Source organism: Eublepharis macularius, chromosome 2 (assembly GCF_028583425.1).
Source record: "Eublepharis macularius isolate TG4126 chromosome 2, MPM_Emac_v1.0, whole genome shotgun sequence".
NCBI lineage: Eukaryota > Metazoa > Chordata > Lepidosauria > Squamata > Eublepharidae > Eublepharis > Eublepharis macularius.
In genome coordinates this window covers 190599021-190616639 of record NC_072791.1, presented here as the reverse complement: position 1 = coordinate 190616639, position 17619 = coordinate 190599021, and the positions used below count along the sequence as shown (strand labels likewise).

Sequence of the window (17619 nt, the reverse complement as noted above, 5' to 3'; positions counted from 1 at the left end):
AGAAGCCAACACAAAACTGGTTTTATACATTTCTCGCATACAGAATTCAAGAGCAATACCTTCAGACATACAGAAAATATATTCAGTTTAAAAACTGATATTGTCTGTTTTCTAATGCACATGACCAAGATGTATCTGAGCAGTTTGGAAAAAAGGCTCAAATAAGTCTTTTACTGTCATATGTGAAAACATCCTAAGTTTCATATTCACACTACACAGTGTGAGCTCATATTTCTTAAGTATAGAATATTTGCTGGAGATTCTTTCCACCCGAATTTGCATGGTGTGCTGGCACAGAGCCTTTGACAACAAATTATTTTCACATGGTCCCAATCGATTTTTCAGGTATCAGGTGTACTTTGGACACCCTTCTCATTCCAATCATAGACTGGGGATTAGAAGGATCAGGATGGGGTGCACCACCAATTTAAAAAATGACCATGGGGCAGGGGGCAGGGAGGCTCCTGAGCAAATCTCTGCATGTTTTATTCAGCACTGCATTAGGAAACCAGAATGGTTAAAGCTTCCACAAACTCTTATCCAAAAATGAAGAGAGAGGTCAAGGAGAGAGGAGCAGACATGGGCACAAATCGAAATACAAAGCAAATTTCATCACAAAACCAGCCATTTCATGTATCACGAAACAGTGTTTTGTGGGCCACGGTTATCAGGAAATTATCACGAAATTCACAACTTTTTGGCCTGTTTCGTTAGCTTCGTGAATGATTCGTAATTGCAGACAGGCTGGCGCTGATCCACTGATTCCCTAGGCAACAATGGGCCCAGACCTATTGTTGCCAATGGAAACCCCAATCATAGCCCACTTACCCTTGATTGGCAGCTCTCCTAGCCATCTGGAGAGCTTCCATTCAACTTGTTCTCCACATCTCAAACTCCTGGGACTGTCCCTGCCTGCCATCCACCCCTCACTCTGTCTCCGTCTTCCCGGCCCAGCTCCACACCATGGCCACTCATTCGTCGTCCTCTGATCCAGCAACTCCGGGTCCCCGTTTCAGTCATGCACTCTGGCAGCACTTCCCTTCTCAACCTTCCCATTGACCTTCCCAATCAATGTATTGCAGACTGCGAGGTGGATGGAGAAGAGCCTGCTGAAGTCTCCCTGCAAGTTTGGCATCTCCAGGTATGAAGGGGGCCGTTGAAATGCCCTGGGTTCTGACGAATCACGAAACTAACAAATCGTTTCGACAAATGTGTCAATTTTGTGGAATTTCATAATTCGTGATTCATGGATTGTGACGAAACACAAAACTCGTTTCAGTTTTTTTCCGTTTCGTGCCCATGTCTAGAGAGGAGTTTCCTGCTTTATGAGAATTAAGCTCAGCTGAACACCCCAAAACTGTAAATGTACAATAAATAAATGTATAATGTACAAGGCAACAGAGATAACAGGAAACTATCTAGCAAATCAACATTTTCCCACTGCATATGCACAGTTCCAGTTTTACTTATAAGCCAATTATACATACAAGAAATGTATGAAAACAGGAAAATCATATACAACTAGTATAGTTAAATCCTTGGGATCACATTGCATTGATCCCGCCAGTGTAACAAACAATGGATTGAAAAGCAGTATGAGGGTGTGACAGAAACAGTTAAGTTCCACATGGCTCAAGAGTGCTCCCTAGGACATTTGGAATCTTGGACCCCTGGGGTTCACATTAGAATAACCCTTCCTTACTAATTCCACATTGGGCGACCTTGTCAAAGGACCAACTGTTTTGGGCCAGACCCTTTATTTGTTGTGAAGTTCAGACATTAATGGGACGTGCTATATTTTGAGACTGGTAGCTTCTGACATCATAGGCAGGGCTTTATATTGGATTGGTTAAATCACCTAGTCAATCTAGCAAAGGAGGCTGGTTTAGGTTCTATTGCCCATAAATATCTGAGAATTCTGGACCATTATTTTCCCCTTTGGTAGAACAGCCCTACTGCCCCTTCTTGCCATCTGGGGTGTCTAGGGATCAACCAATGAAAGTCCAAGTTTATACCTGGTGCATGCTACTCACATGGTGCCCACCAATCCTCAGAGGGACTTTTGCTCCTTCACTCTCATGCCTTCTGCCACCACTTGTCTTAGTGGGAACTGCCCATGGGAAGGTCCAAGGTTCCCTATACTCCTGTGCAGGCTTGCTCTCTGGGCCCTGCCTTGTGTCCAGTCTCCTGCTACCCAGCACCTGGCGATTGCAGGGGCTGTTTACTAGGTAGAACTTTAAAAAAAGGACTTTGAACTCAGAACTAACTATAACATTCGATTTATATAATAACAACATTTGATTTATATGCAGCCCTTCCGGATAACTTAACACCCACTCAAAGTGATTTACGAAGTATGTCATTATTATCCCCACAACAATTACCGTGAGGTGGGTGGGGCTGAGAGAGCTCTGGAAGAGATGTGACTGACTCAAGGTCACCCAGCTGGCTTCAAGTGGTAAAGCCAGTGGTTAAGAGTGGCGGTTCTCCAGTCCCGCCACTCTTAACCACTACATCAAACTGGCTCCTAGAACCAAACTGGAACCTAGAAAGTTTCAGCTTATTGAGAAGTCTTCATACCTTTCATGCCTCTGCATGGGCAATGGCTGCCGCCTACAAGGAGCTAGTCTCAGATTTCATCAGCTTCCTGTTCAAAGCAGCCCCAAAGCCCTCTGCCTTTGCCCACCCACTGGGCAGATCCAAGGGGCAAGGTCAGAGAGACTTTTTGTGTAACCCCCAGGAAGAAACTTTTCTGGCATTTCAGCCCTCCCAATTTCTGTCCCCCCTATACACACCTGGAAGGATTTAGCAAAAAGTCTTCTGGCTACGTTCGGCTTAGAAAGTGTCGGTCTTTCCCTCTCCCCTCCTACCTGTTCTCAGCTAAAAGATAATTTTTAAATTGGGGAAGATTTTGATACAATCCACATCTACAAATAAGCATTTCTCCACAGTCCCCATTTTGAAATAACAGAAATCTAATGACCTAAAGAATGATGGGTAGAGGTTAAAGATTCTTCTATCATCTTCAGAGGACTCTTCCATCATCTTCATATTGCAAAGAACTCTGTACATGCTCTGAGGAACTGACAACAGCCCAGGTAACATGCACTTAGCTAGTTAGATCAATGTTATTGCTTTTATTTGAAAGTCTGTGTGCTATGTGATTCTTCCCCGTTTTGTTCCTTTTCCTACCTCTTTTGAATCCAACTACCATCCTTCCCCCTTTTTCCCTATAATTAATTTGCTTTTTGTAAAGACTATCTTTTTGGCTTTGTTTAGTATAACCTATACATCTGGTATATTTCTCTTAATCTCTTTCTTGCAGGCTAGACCAATACTTCTTCATTAGTCTAGTAATCCACTAGGACATCATCTTAGCAGGTCAGTCTGAATGTTCTCAGGAAGAACCCGAGTGAAGGCAGTCAGTTACCAGGATGCTTTCCAGGGAACATTTGGTCTAAAGGAGTTTCCTAGCAAGGAGAGCCTCCCTCCCCTTCGTCCCGTAACAGAGGGGCTATACCTTACTTATTTTTATGTTGTTTGGCTTGGAGAAAAAGAGGTTAAGGATAGTCTATTTGTTTAAAATAGTCCCCCTCCCCCTCCTCCAATCAGGCTGGGCGGGGTCACTGTAAAGTGTGAATCAATAAAGAGGCTTTATAGTCATTACTGGTACATTTTAATCTCCAAGGAAGCTCAAGGAGGAGCATATCGCCCTCTTGCCCTCCATTTTATCCTCATAAGAACCTTGTGAATTAGGTTAGGCTGAGAGGGTACAAGAAGCCCAAGGTCACCTAGGATGTTTTAAAACAGAAAATTTGTACCTGGGTCTCTCTGATCTTAGTCCAACACTCTAAAACTGCAATTACTTAGAGCTAAACGACAAGAGACGAATTACACGAGGACGATCACGTAAAGGGAGTCGCAAAGTTAGTTGGGAAGCTGATTTTTAAAAGAGATCGGAAGGCTCTGTCAATTTCCCCTCTCTACAGAGCCAGCAAAGATTGCTCCTCAGAGGGTTTGTTTATTTCCGCCTCCTAGAAGGGGAGGGGAAACTGACAGAGCATTCCGGAGGCAAAGAGGAAATTAGCAAACTCTTTGAGCAGCGATCTTTGCTGGTTCTCTAGAGAGGGGAAATCAATAAAGCCTTCTGATCTGTCTTTTAAAACTCAGCTTCCCAGCTAACATTGCAACTCCCTGCACGTGCGCATCCTCATGTAATTTGTCTCTTGTAATTTAGCTCTTAGACCCTCACAGAGAAGGGAAGCAGCTTGTACTAAAAAGCAATCTATATATATAAAGATAAGTGTCCTGACTGACTCATCATCGCCCAGCCCCAACCCCTGGACCTAGAAACATAAAATTTGGGGAGAACGTTCCTTTCATGATGTAAACACCAACTAAGGAGAGATTTTAAGAAATTTGCCCCCAAAGGGGGTAAAAAAGGGTAAAATGTGTTTTCCCATAGGGATACAGATTCCCTGAGTGGCTGGCAACCTCCCCCACCCCCCCCGGCCCACTGCCAGATTGGCCACTCTTCCCTGATTGGGCCAGCCTTTTAAGGTCATTTGCATATGCGGCCTGATTGGTCCTCACCCCCAACATTCTAAACAGTATGTAGTTGCTATTGGGAGTCATTGAATGTGTCCTCAGGTAAAATGCACCTCCCAGTCTTCCCTTAAAAGTTCACTAAAGTTGCCAATCCCCCTGTGGGGCCTGGCTTTCCTGTGTGGCTGGGCAAGCTGCTTTCCGCTTGCACCCTCCTCTCTCTGATTGGTCAGATGTGGAACTCTGTGTTCTGAGGTAAAAGGCAGGTCAAGGAAACTGCACAGTCAAAGATGGTACAAGAATCCTGAACAGGGATTTTATTCAAAAGTCAGTATGGCACCTGAGTTTTTAAATGTTCATGGGGAGATCGTGCACGACATTTCTAGGGTCATTTCAATGCGAACCTCTCACATGAACCTGCCAAAGTGCTCCACACACCACCCCTCCCTCAGTCCAACTCCACCTCTACCCCGTGGAGTTACTCAATACGCTCAACCATCCTGGCTTCCCAGACCACAAGCTTCTCCTCAGAGTGGGGGCTCCACTGATGCTGCTCTGGAACCTCAACCCACCAAAACTCTGCAATGGCACCAGACTGCAAGTGAAAGCCCTCCACAGGAACATCATTGAGGCCACATTGTTCACCGGCAGTATTTTTTTTGGGGGGGGGGGAGTTGGGTGTTCATACCACGCATACCACTCATACCATCAGAGAATCTCTTTTGAGTTCAAGAGACTGCAGTTCCCCCTCAAGGTCTGCTTTGCTATGACGATCAACAAGTCCCAGGGTCAGACACTGAAGATGGCAGGAATTGACTTGAGGGAGGACTGCTTCTCACGTGGCCTGCTCCAGAGTGAGCTCACCCAGCAGCCTGGTGATCCTAGCACCTGAGGGAGAAATCACCAATGTGGTCTACAAAGAGGTCCTTCAATAGAAAAAAAAACGGTTGTACGTATTTTTCACTTTATTTATTGCACTACAATCTTTTCCGTTTAAAATCTCTTCAATAAATGTTACATTTCAAAATTCGCTTCATCAGTTTTTGGCATCAACATGCTCTGCTTTATTCAGACACTTTTGTGAAGCTCGGGTACTATGCTATTATACTACAAAACCAACTCAAATAAAACCTCTCAAACCCAAAAATGTTATATACCCATAAATATTATAACTGGATTTAAAGTAGTTAAATACTACTTTACAAAGCACGGGTATCAAGCTAGTATACAAATAAAACTAAAAACTCCAGCCACTGTATTTGAAAAGAAATTGAATGCTCTGAAATCTGCATCTTACATTTTGATAAGGGAATTATCCTTTTTTTTTTTTTAAGAATAAGGGGAGGGAACACTAGATATATACGCAATTACACTACAGCATTGTATCTGCAGCAGTCCTTTACAATGTGTACACAGGAAATTATTTTCTATCCTTAATTTACCACATGCCCTAAATTATGAGACTGAGAGATGTGCTCTATTGGTAAAGAAAAAACGTCTGGCAGTAAATAGTATCTACAGTAAGGATATTTTGGAACCAAACAGGGCAGTGATTTATAGTTTAGCATGAAAATATTAACTGATCTACTGTGAGATCAGGACATGTGGTGAATAATTAATTGGTATTCTATGCAGAATGCAGACTTGGAAGGTGACTTTGAAGTAGCAGACGACAGCTTAGAACAAAGCAGTGAGAAGAAGATACCCAAATAAAAGAAAAGCGGGCTTGTAGGAAGGAGACGGGCAAATACGCAGGAGATAGGCAAATATGTAGTGCAAGGTCAATAAAAGTTACTTCCTAGTAGGTACTGCCACTTCAAAATACTGATTACTAGAAAGATCTTGTTTTTTTCATAATGGTATTTCAAAATTTCTGACATGATATCAGATGAAAGTTAAATCGGGAAGCAGGAATGTACTTCTCAGTGCTTTGAACATTTAAAGTTGGCTCTCCTCCCAAGTTTCTCTTTTTTGTTTCCATAACTGTTCTTTTTCAAAAATATTCCCATCCCACTCCCTTTCTATGCTCATTCAGTTTCAAGGAACCAACCATTTTGCAATATCTATGGCTTTATTACAAATGTTTGTCCTCGTACACCCTTCAAGAGCTGCAACCAATAATAACAATAATAATAACAACATTCGATTTATATTCCGGCCTTTCAGGACAACTTAACACCCACTCAGACTGGTTTACCTACTCAGCCTGGTCTCATCAAAATGTGGAATGGGGCAGGGGTAGAGAGATGAGGCAGCACTTGCCAGCTGATCCTTCACATATCATATTATCATAGCCAAATGGTAGAACAAGCCTTTCCCCCTCTCGTATGCTGCCTGCCCGCCCCCCCGCAACCAAAGTTGGTAGTCCTAGACAGCATTATACAACCAAATACTGAAGTTGTGGAATTCCTTCTCCATGGAGACTCATTTGTCTCCCCTCTACCACTGACTTCCACCAGCAGGTGAAGATGTTGGTTTTGTTTGGTGCTCCCTCAGTGACTTTCCTTACTGTTTGTGTATATATGTCTATGAGCTTGTGCTTTGTTGAATTATTTTTATTGTTTTATATACCCATTACAAAAAAAAAAAAAAGACTGAGCCCTGCGGCAACTGAGCCCCGTGGCGCAGAGTGGTAAGCTGCAGTATTGCAGCCCAATCTCTGCTCATGACCTGAGTTCGATCCTGGTGGAAGCTGGGTTCAGGTAACCGGCTCAAGATTGACTCAGCCTTCCATCCTCCTGAGGTCAGTAAAATGAGTACCCAGTTTCCTGGGTGTAAACTGTAGATGACTGGGGAAGGCAATGGCTAACCACCCCGTTACAAAAAGTCTGCCAAGAAAACATCGTGATGCAACATCCCCGCCCCCCATGGGTCAGTAATGACTCGGCGCTTGTACAGGGGACTACCTTTACCTTTATATATACATATTTTAAAATCTATTTTAATTTTGTGAATGTTTGCCGCTTTGTAGGCTATGAACCAAATGGCACAACAGCGACCACCAAAAATGAAGAGACTATATTCTGTGAGGAGACTATATTCAAGGTACTGATTACATAATTTAAAATCTTCTAAAAAATCTCTTTGAAGACATGAAGAGGCAGGTTGAAAATTCTGGAAGCAAGGTGCTGGTGACTGCTTGCTGACTCAGACAACATGGTAAAACAGAGTTTCATATACCTGTATCTGCTGTTCATCTAGGTCTTCGTGCAGGCACACATTGGGACTGCCCAGGCCAGCTGCTCGGAATAAGATCCTTCTAGCTTTTAGGCTATTAAGGGGAGCAACCTCCCACAGCTGGTCTGAGCCAGTTCTTCCTGCTCAAACAGCCACGTGATCGGGAAGGTCGCCCCCACCTTTCCCCAGTTCGTTTTCTGCTGCCATGAGGAAAGGATGTAAAAACCAAGAACTCATGGAACTCACATAGCCAGAGCATGTTGTAAACCTATATGCATATCTAAGCCATGGCCTGAAAACTGAAATTATATTTGAACTGGGCTAGTTTTACAGGTTGGGGACCCTGACATCTGCCTTACCCATAACACTCAATCTGCAGACTCATGGTATTATTAGTTCAACTTTTGCAGCAGTTAGTGAAGAACAAGCAGTCATATTTTGAAACCAGTTTTCTAGTGTCACTGATATAGTGGGCTCTGGTTTTTATCAGCACTTTTATAATAATAATAATATTAATTACATTCGATTTATATACCGCCCTTCAGGACAACTTAATGCCCACTCAGAGCAGTTTACAAAGTATGTTATTATTATCCCCACAACAAAACACCCTGTGAGGTGGATGGGGCTGAGAGAGCTCCAGAGAGCCATGACTAGCCCAAGGTCACCCAGCTGGCTTCAAGTGGAGGAGTGAGGAATCAAACCCGGCTCTCCAGATTAGAGTCCTGCACTCTTAACCACTACACCAAACTGGCTCTCTACAAGTCTTCAGAATTTTGCAAATCCCGGCATTGTGGGTCTGCTTCAGAAGCATCAAAAGATGGAGCTCTTTACATTATACATTTGTATATGCTTTTTTGGAAAATAGCAATATATGAATTATGCTTTAGAATGAAAAAATAAATACCTGGACAAGAGTGAGGCTTTTCTGTTCATATATATTTAAATTTCCTGGGAGTTTTGTCTTGTCTACACGTGTTGATTGATTGATCAAATATGTAATAGTCTCACACAAAAAAGTCTCACATAGTTTTACAAAAAAAAAAAAAACCAAACCAAGTTTTAATTACAGTTCTCTAAACTATTACACTGTACTTACAACTCAGACAGAGTGCTTTAACTAACTACAGGAGGCATATAAAGACTTCATTTAATTAAAAAAAACCACTTCTGTGTTTTCTAAACTATCAGATTAGAATGAATAACCAAAGACAAAATTAAAGATCAGGCTCCTTAGAAAAGGATTTCTACCTATGGCAAAATTGATCCTTGCCAACTGACACCTTGCCAGGATGAGAGAAACGATAATAATAATAATAATAATAATAATAATAATAATAATAATAATAACAACAACAACAACAACAACAACAACAACAACAACAACATTCTATTTACATATCACCATCCAGGACAACTTAACGCCCACTCACAGCAGTTTACAAAGTGTGTTGTTATTATACCCACGACAATCACCCTGTGTCGTGGGTGGGGCTGAGATAGCTCCAAGAAGCTGTGACTGACTTAAGGTCACCCAGCTGGCTTCAAGTGGAGGAGTGGGGAATCAAACCTAGTCCTCCAGATTAGAGTCCTGCTGCTCTTAACCACTACACCAAACTGGTTTGAACACAGCACACAAACAACTTCCTCCATATGCATGTATAAATTTATGTCATTTATAGTCTGCCTTTCTCACTGAGACTTAAAGAGGATTACATATAAGATAAGTACAATCAATATCAAGGACATTTTCGTAAATAATGCCATAAGGTAAATAAATACAAGTTTACAAAGACATAGCATTAGCAAGAATCCAAGAGTGGAAGAAATGCTGAAAGAGAACATAAGCAATTCTAGGTCTGAAATGAGAACATGACCCCAGTCAGTCATGGTTAACCCTCTCACCCAATGACAGACTGTCAAGGGAGCTCACCAGAACACACCCATCTGGATGCACTTCAAAGGTTGCTGGGAGCTTGGGGTGTCCCCAGAGAATCCCCAAGATGCTGAACTCTCATCCAGGATGGCCTGCAGTAGCAGGTGCCACCCTTTTGGGATGCCACTGGGCTGGAGGGGCCATATAGGAGTGTGGGAAAAGGTTCCCTAGCTGGCACTTTAAAATCCCTATTTTGGTGCAGCTAAGGGTGGCTGGCATCTGAAGGAGGAAGACTGAAATATCAAGGAGGGCAGTGAATAACAACAACAACAACATTCAGTTTATATACCGCCCTTCATGATGACTTAACACCCACTCAGAGCAGTTTACAAAGTATGTTAATATTATCCCCACAACAAAACACCCTGTGAGGTGGATGGGGCTGAGAGAGCTCCAGAGAGCTGTGACTGAACCAAGCTGGCTTCAAGTGGAGGAGTGAGGAATCAAACCCGGTTCTCCAGATTAGAGTCTCGCACTCTTAACCACTACACCAAACTGGCTCTCTAGTCCAGTAACTAGTCCAGTAGCTGTTGTACAATAACGGTGATGGAGACTTGACCTAAACATTTCATGTATCCTTCGGAAAAAGATCTATATGGACAGACGGCCCCTGCCCAGTCTATTATGGATCCCGACACTGCTCGCCCCTCGCACCGCTGCATCAACACCCACAACACCTACTAGGCCAACAGTGGATGTAAATGCAAAACAAAAGAGACTTCATTTTCCCGACATCAGTCCCTTCTCTAATCAGCCATGTGATAGTGTATAGTATATTGTGTAGAAAAGAACATATGGTTTGCATGGAACAGTCAGGAACACATGTTTGCTGTTTTTGAGAGGTGGAAGGAGCTCATGCAGGTGCATCGATTTTGATCTTATGCATGGTTTTTTTTCTGGGAAAAGAGGTGGCAGAACTCTCAAAAGGAAAATGAGTAAGAAACACACAGGATTCTTTGAAATAATATTTTCAAGCACTATTGCCGAGTATTTTCAAGAGGTGCCGGAACTCTGTTCCTCCACGTTCCCCCTGAAAAAAAAAGCCCTGACCTTATGTATCCCCACTTGTGCAGCTGAACTGCCATACCTGAACTAACAGTAAAGCTAGTGTGGATTTTTATAAGCCTCTCTCTCACAAGAGTGTCTTTGCACATTTGTCATTGACATTGATTTTCAGTTTTCTCCCATATCCCTGTTAGCTATAGCAGACCTTTGAAATTCAGCAACAGAATTCTTTCAGGAGCAGGGGTGACCATTATATTTTATTCATGTTTGCAGTGGAACTCCAAAGAGCTCCTGCCATTGGTATGTTTTCCCACTGTATTCATCCAAGAAAGCACTGGCAACATGCCAAAACGGCAGTTAAACATTAAACATTCATTCCAGCCCCAGCAAAGCAGCAGCTTCACACTCCACTGGGAGAACCTGTGGGACAGAAGGAAAAAGCTGCTCAAAAACAGAAATATCTCATCCCTTCCCTACAGCCAGCTGAGTCATAGGGCTTCGCAGCTTATCAAACCTGTTTTAAAAAGCAGGCCCCTAGAGGATACCTCTAGTTAAGTCCTGGGAAAACATTAATGGCAATGGAAAAGAAGGGACAGTCCATAAAACTCTTATACTTTCAAAGATCTTTTAAAATTCAACCCCTCATCATGATAACCAATGGCCAATCTCTCCCTTCAGACAATTTTCCTGCCTCCTCCTCTTAAGATTTGGGTGTTTTCTTGGTGGTGTGACACCTCTGCCTGCAGCAAATTATTTCGAAATGTACCTTGATGAGAGGTATGTATTTTCTTCTAACAAAATGACTTTCAATGCATTGCAAATTGTAAAGGTTGTTTCACTAAGATAACGCTAAGAAGTTACATTTTTTTAAAAAAGGAGTCTTGTGGGCCCCTTAGTTTTTATTCTTATGCATGGATATTTATACTGCATTTATGATTTTTAATTTTCATAATCCACCTTGAGCCGGAGAGAACAGTGGCATAGAGATGAATATTGGTTGTGGTCAGGGCATTTTTTTCTGGGAAAAGAGGTGGTGGAACTCAGCAGCGTGGAGGGCCATCTCAACTCCCCTCTGTCTGGAGATCAGGGGGCGGGGCCACCAGCCATGTGACCATGTTCAAGAGGTCCAGAACTCCGTTCCCCCGCGTTCCCCCTGAAAAAAAGCCCTGGTTGTGGTATAATTTTTTGTGGACCAGATCTCACTTCATCAGATACTTTCTTTAATCAGATAAAGTAGGCTCTAGTCTACAATGCTTATGCCATAATAAAACTGCTAGGCTTTAAAAGGACTATGAGAAAAGTTTTTGTTTTGGCTGCAATGAACACAGAAAGTATGCATATGGCCAGCCCTAGCTGACTAGTACCCTTCCCCTATTTTATTCTGTGACCACAGATTCAGAGGGGGTGAACAGCTGCTTAAGATGAGGGAGTATTAAAAGAAATACCCAGACTCTTAAGAATATAACCTATTCTACACATACGTAGAACGACTGAATAGGACACTCCTTCACTGACATCCAAAGAGCTTTGTGATAGCAGGAATCAACAACAGACTCTGAGCATCGTATTAGGATATGGGAGCCTCAGATTTTAATCCCCATGCTGCCATCGAAGCTTGCTGAGTGACTTTGGGCCAGTCACACACTCTCAGGCTAACCCACCTCACAGGATTGTTGTGAGGATAAAATGGATGAAGAGAAAAGGATATTGCAAGCCAGTTTAGGTCCTCACTGGGAAGAAATGTGTCCTGTGACTATCAGCAGTATTTAAGTTTTGGTATGCATTACCTCCAAGATACAAGCAATTTACGAGCTTGCTGGGAGGGCTACAACAAGGAGTTGGCTTTATTAAATCAAGTATAAACCATCATCAGAATGCTTTAAGGGCTCCAATGACCTGAATTCCTTTTTTATGTTAGTTTATGGCTAGAAGCATCTGGCAAGGTTTTTCCCCCCCCAAACTTGCCATATAACTGAGGGGCTAATTTTACACAAAAAGTACGAAGACCAAAAAGATATCACTTCAATTTCCGGTATACCGTTCCCACGACAGAAATATGCCTATAGCAACAATTTTGAAATATTACAGCAGTTGTGATTATCTAATAAAGATAAAACAATGCTAGAAGAGACATCATTCAACCATAGGTTTTTTTTTAAAGCTAATATATTTTTTAATGTTTCAGTACATAGGCACATTGCTTGTAGTACAGCTTCAAACTGACTATTTTAAGAACACACTACTCTGAACAGCACTAAATGCCATGCTCCCAGAGAGTCAGCACTAACATGATTATAAAGGGCGTGTCTGAATTCAAACACTTTTGTCAGAACTCTCAGAACCAATTCACTTTTTTTATGGACATTCAAGGGGGCAAGTGGACCCTTCAGATACTGGATGCACAGGGTTCCGACACCGCAAAACTAGTGGCAACCCATTTTTTTCTTCCTATGTTATTCTGGTTAGAATCACAACCTAATAAAGTTATGAGTGTTTTATACTATTTGTGATGGAAATTTGGGAGAAAATTGCTGGCTAATTATGCTTGTTGTAACAGACTAATCCAGGGCTGACCTAGAACAGACAAATTAAGATTTCCTTCAGTGAAGACTGCAGGGTATCAGTAAAGAGATAATAGCATAAAAGTGTAAAGTTGCCAAAACAGGGAGGTTCTTTCTGAGAAATCTCTAGGCAGCTGCACATCATCTCAGCTGTGTTTCTGCCTCCTTCCTGTCTGCCAATACAGGTGCCTGGTATAGCCAGAGGTGCAAGGCTAGGGGTAAAAGCCAAAGAGTTGTTGGTTCTTGGCCCATGGCTCACAGCCCATACCTTCAAATGAGTCAGCCACTGTATCCAGGACTAGTTTAAGACTGGAGCATACTATTTTGTTTTGTTTATACTGAGTATGTTTTTACTGTTGCAAGCTGCTTTATATCCTGGGATAAAACCAGGATATAAATATTTAAATAAATACAATTAAGAAATAAAAAGATAAACCAGCAATCTTCAGTGAGTAAACTACAGAGAATACTTGTTCCAATATTCTCCTTTTTCATTTAGATTTTTATCCCGCCCTTGCTCCAAGGAGCTCAGGACTGTATACATGATCTTCTTCCCCCATTTTATCTTCACAACAATCCTGTGACATAGGATGAGGAGAGTGACAGGCCCAAGTTTACTTCTTCCTTAAAATCCATGAGAAAATAGAATATTTATTTACAAAATTTACAAGCTTATTATGAAGGACCTGCCCTTTCCACACCCTGTCATCCACCCTAAACCTATCTTCACAGGTTTGAGGGCTTCCCAGACAGTAAAGGGCAGTTGCCACACACCACTTGTCTAGTCTCCAATTCAGCAGGCAGGCAGCCCTGACCCAAATCCTCACAGGGTCCCGTCTCCTCTCCCAGGGGCTCCACCAGATAGGCAGCCTGTTCCCTCTATTTACTTCCCCTCACTCAGCTACTGCCCAGAGCTATTGGGAAACAAGGAAACTTAGAGTTTACTTACCCTTATATATACAGCCTCCATTTAGTTTAACTATATTGTCCCATTTGTTATGGCCAGAGTGTCTGAGGTTTGTGTGTGTGTCCCCACCCTCTCTTTCTTCCAACGAACATCAACCGTCATTGGCCCAGCATTTTGCCACCTCTCATTGGTTGGTTATCAGGAAAGGCAGTGCTGGAGCCAGTCTTGTCCACCACATCTACTATATGTGAACGTAATGTAGATCAAATTTTTATAGGTCTCTGTACATAGTCACTTTCATCTGTAGCTTCTATATAATAGGTTTTTAAAATTAACTACAAGTCAAAATCTTTTTTAAAAAAAAAAGTTTGTATCCTGACATATAATCCACAGACAAACTGAACCTTTTAACTTGGGCACACAAAGTGGTTTGTCTGGTTAGATATATTCCTATAAATTCCTACCTTAAAAAATTACAACACATACTAAAATATTAGACCATATGAAATAGCTTTATTCTATTAAACTACCTATTAGTGATAATCAGTAAAAAGTATGAATTTATTCAATAAACTTTTAAATAAGCATTGAAGAATTTCACAAAATACACTTCATCTTCTAGACCTCTTACTCAAAGTTGTGATTTTTGTCCTGTATTGTCTTTGCTTTATCAATCACTGTGTGTAATAGTAAACTGTTTGGTCCCTGTGCGGATGATAAAAGCAAAAAAACAACAACAACAACCAAAAAACCAGAAAACACACAGACAAGGTAGTAGTTTCTACATAGCTGGGAACTCCTACAGTATGCCAAAAATGACTCTATAAATCAACCACACAAAAAATAACAACAAAAACTGACAAGAATTAAACAGGCTCCAAAATACAGTATGTCAAGTTTACAAACGGCTGGGGTGTGTGTGTGTGGGTGTGTGAGAGAGAGAGGGAGAATCAGCCTGCTCAAGGCCCTGCTTACAGTTTAGACACACACACACACACACACGGCCGTTTGTAAACTTGACATTCTGTATTTTGGAGCCAGTTTTTGTTGTTATTTTTCGTGTAGTTGATTTATAGAGTCATTTTTGGCATACTGTAGGAGTTCCCACTTCCCAGCTATGTAGAAACTACTATCTTGTCTGTGTGTTTTCTGGGTTTTTTTGTCTGTTGTCCTTTTTTAGAGTTTATAGCATTTTCAAGTTGTCTAGCAGGACCCCAATATTATATGCAGGTTCTCAGCTTTATTGCATATTACTGTTCTTCTAGCAGACAATGTTTATAGTAATGTGAGCAGAGTTAAGGCTCTAAACACCACACTTAAGGTATCAAAGGCTTTCAGCATTTCATTGCACAAAGAAGACTGAAGAACTCAAAATGTATTATTCAAGAAGGAAACTGAATAGTTTTAAGTTATGAGAACAACAACAGAAAACGTTTTCCATTTGTGGTAAAATACTATTCATTTTCAAACTTAGAAGCTTGGGTTCCACCCTGGAAGTTGGTGTGGCAAGATTTTGAAGAAAGGGAGAAGCCAGCAGATTATAGTGTTACTTTACCAAAAAAGTAACCACTAATAACAGGCTTGCAAGAAGCGGGGTTAATACTGAAGAGAGGTCAACTAAGCATCATAACTTTTCAATTATCTTTTGCTTCACTCAGCATCCACTGATGAAGGAAGTCAACTGTACTCTTAATCCTACAGAACTTACTTCATAGGTTGATAATTTCCTTAAAGAATTAGAATTAGGTAATACGTTAACTTAGTTCAGTGAAGAAAGATACTGGTTCCAGTACAAAACTAGAGAGCATACTTTGAATAAATATAACAATGGACTGCACTATGGTTGGCAAGGGAATTGTGTTATTTATGTACATGTGTTGAACTAAATTATAACCCAAACTTGATCCTATACCCCAGCCTTTTAAAATGGGTCTATAATACAAACATCTTACATTGCTTCTGAAAGTATACTTATTTGGGTTTAGGCAATCTTCCAAAGGGAGTGTCACAGCTGGAAGCCAGCCACTGACAACAGAATTCAAATCTAGACACTCCTTCATTTCTTATCTGAACTTGGTGCATGGATGGTAGACATTAGAATAGTTAGGTTCCTGTGCTGGATAATGGGTGAAACAGGAGATTCACACCTTATTTTTTTAATTTTCAAATACCCCCAAGAAGAGCCAGTGTGGTGTAGTGGCTACAGTGGTGGAATAGGATCTGAGCAATCCAGGTTTGATTCACAACTCTGCCATCGAAGTTCACTGAGTGAAAAGCCCATCACAAACTCTCAGCCTAACCCACCTCGTAGGGTTGTTGTGGGGGGGGGGGATGAAAAAGGAGAGAATGATGTGAGCTACTTTGGGACTCACTGGGGAGAGGCAGGGCATAAATGAAGCAAATATTTTAAAAGGAAAAAATACAATAAGAAAATTGAGCCACATCAGCAATAGCAGGAATGCTAGTGAACCAAGTTCACTGGAGATTTATGTATGCAAAAGATTTTTGACCACCCTTTGACCATAACTGGTGTCAAGTTCAGATAAGGAATGAAGATGATAAAGGGAGTATCTAGATTTGAATAGAAATGGGCACAAGATGGGAAAAAACAAAATGAGCGCTTCGTGTTTCATCATGTTCCACGAATCACGAACATTCACGAAATTGTCCCATTTCACAAAATGATTCATTAGTACTCAGGGCACTTCAATGGCCCCCTTCAAACTCAGAGATGGCAAACTCGAAGGGAGACTTCAGCAGGCTCTCCTCCACCCACCCTCACCCAACAAGAACAAATGCTCTAAATAAGAATATAAGCAAAGAGAATTAAAGGGAAAAAAGATAGGCCTCAGTCAAGCAAGGCCCCAGAGCTAGGCAATGCCCTGAGGGTGGGGTGGAGGGAAGAAGGCACCCTTACCCAACGACTTTCCCAGCAAGGCCAAGAGCTGAAAATAAGAAGGAGGCTTTTCAGTCTCTTTTAAAGCAGCAGCAAATCCAGCCAAAAGCTCCAAATTCCACTCTCTTACTCCAAAGCCCAGCAACAGGTCCTCCCTCTCCCTCTGTCTACTGGAACTGAAAAACATGAGGCAGAGAGCTGTGCCTTATACGCTCACATAGAGCAGAACAGGAGGTCTCTGGTTGGCAGACAGACCTGCCTAACAGGGTTTGGAGGGATGAGACTGGTGTTCCCATGGCTACAGAAGGCCCATCTCCTCAGATGCCTAGGGGATTAACCCCCCCCCCCACTCCTTGCTGTATAGGGCAGAATGGAAGCTCACCAGTTGGCAGGGAGAGTTGCCTATCAAGGTTATGTGGGCTAAGACTGGAGTTTCCAATGGCAACGAAAGGTCTGCAGACATTCTGGGCCTATGTTGCCTAGGAAATCAATGGATCGGCGTCAGCCTGTTTGGCATCACGAATCATTCACAAATTGGCCCTGAAATTCATGCATTTCATGAAAACCATGGCCCCACAAAATGTGTTTTACG

General features: G+C 41.9%; 1 protein-coding gene across 1 annotated transcript in view; it reads right to left on the bottom strand.

Moving 5' to 3' along the window:
- The window catches only part of TANC1 (tetratricopeptide repeat, ankyrin repeat and coiled-coil containing 1), a 201141-nt gene that overhangs the window by 127795 nt on the left and 55727 nt on the right, over positions 1 to 17619 (bottom strand). The window lies entirely within an intron of this gene.